The following is a 2,083-nucleotide window of genomic DNA, read 5'->3' on the forward strand; positions in this document are numbered from 1 at the left end:
CATGAAACTTCTTTGTTTCAAATTCTGTAAGTTAAAAATATGTCTCCTCAAGAATATGTCAGAAGTCTTCTAAGATTTAGGAAATTTTTTACTAATATAGAGTGGTAAATATCACAATAATTTGGGCAAGTTCGCTTACATCGACTGCCTAAGAGTCAAGCTGTAAGAAGCAACAACCTCTCTTCCTCTTTGCCATGTGCTTGGCAACAGCAGAGTAACAATCATGCATGAGTGCATCTCCATCCACATTGGCCAGGCTAGTGTCCAGACTGATCATGTCTGCTGGGATCTCTACTGTCTGGAACATGGCATCCAGACTGATGGCCAGATGCCAAGTGACAAGACTGTTAGGCGTGGAGGAGATGACTCCTTCAACCTTCTTTACTGAGACAGGCACTGGCAAACATGTGCCAAGGGCATTATTTACAGACCTGGAACCCACAGTCATTGCTGAAGTTTGCACTGGCACATACCACCACCTCTTCCACCCTGAGCAGCTGATCACAGGCAAGGAAGATGCTGACAATAACTATGCTTGTGGATGCTACATCATTATTAAGGAGATCATTGACCTCGTCCTGGACCAAATTCGGAAACTGGATGACCAGTGCACAGGTCTTCAGGTCTTCCTGGTGTTCCCCAGCTTTGGGGGCAGAACTGGTTCTGGACTCACCTCCCTGCTGATGGAGCATCTCTCTGTTGATTATGGCAAGAAGTCCAAGCTGGAGTTTTCCACTTACTGTCCCTCCATCACCCCCATGTTTCCACAGCTATAGTGGAGCCCTGCAACTCCATCCTCACCACCCACACAACCCTGGAGCACTCTGATTGTGCCTTCATGGTTGTCAATAAGGTCATCTATGACATTGTAACTGTTGTAGAAACCTTGGTACTGAGCACCCAATCTACACTAACCTGAATAGGCTGATAGCTCAAATTGTGTCTTCCATCACTGCTTCCCTCAAGTTTGATAGAGCCCTGAATGTTGATCTGACCAAATTCCAGACCATCTGGTTGCCCTATCCCTGCATCCACATCCCTCTGGCCACATGTGCCCATGTCATTTCTGCTGAGAAAGCCTACCACCAACAGCTTTCTGTAACAGAAAAAAAGCATGTGTCTCCAATGCGTGCTTTGAGTCAGCAAACCGGATGGTGAAATGTGGCCCTTACCATGGTAGATAAGTGGCTTGCTGTGTATTGTACCATGATGATGTTGTTCCCAAAGATGTCAGTGCTGCCACTACCACCAAGACCAGGTGTACCATTCAGTTTGTGGACTGGGGCCCCACTGGCTTCAAAGTCAGCATTAATTACCAGCCTCCCACTGTGGTGCCTGGTGGGAGACCTGGCCAAAGAACAGCAACAGCAAGCTGTGTGAATGCTGAGCAGCACCACAGCTATTGCTGAGGCCTGGGCTCACCTGGACCACAAGTTTGACCTGATGTACACCAAGTATGTCTTTGTCCACTGGTTCATGGGTGACGGCCTGGAGGAAGGAGAGTTGGAGACCTATGAGGACATGGCTGCCCTAGAGAAGGGTTATGAGGAGGTTGGTGTGGATTCTGCTGAAGGAGAGGGTGAGGAAGGAGGAGAAGGATGATAAAGTTAAACTGTTACAATGGTGTTGCTTTTGCAGAGAATCTTATTCTGTGTTAAACATTGAAAAGTTGTGGTCTGTTGAGTTAATTTGTATTGTAGCCATGTATACTCATAAACAATTACTGGCCTATGCTTTAAAACACAATGCTTTGTTACAGACCAACCAGTCCATTTCTCTGATGGGTTTGAATAAATTATTCCCTGTCTTAAATAAAAAAAAAATTACAGTTATTTTGGGTAAATCTCTTAAAGTGTACAGTATTTAGTATAGGCTAAAACACAACTTATATTGCTAAACTGAATCCAAACAGCCCTCACTAAATGTTAGCTACTCTCATTTTATAAATATCCAAGTTCCTTTCCTCCCACACTGTGTGGATGACTCTAAATTCCACTTTACATTTAGAAAGGATTCATGCTTTTGTTCTTATAATCCAACAGCTTTTGGTGGCCTTATAATAGCATGCAGCTATACATAACTA

The 2,083-nt window shown here is 44.4% G+C and overlaps 1 pseudogene; it reads left to right on the forward strand.

The window, feature by feature from the left end:
• The first annotated feature begins 223 nt into the window (after positions 1–223).
• Positions 224–1,602, forward strand: LOC123806737 (annotated as a pseudogene).
• Positions 1,603–2,083: the final 481 nt, after the last annotated feature.

The sequence above is a fragment of the Phyllostomus hastatus genome, unplaced genomic scaffold (genome assembly GCF_019186645.2).
Source record: "Phyllostomus hastatus isolate PE091 unplaced genomic scaffold, TTU_PhHast_1.1 phas_scaffold_39, whole genome shotgun sequence".
NCBI lineage: Eukaryota > Metazoa > Chordata > Mammalia > Chiroptera > Phyllostomidae > Phyllostomus > Phyllostomus hastatus.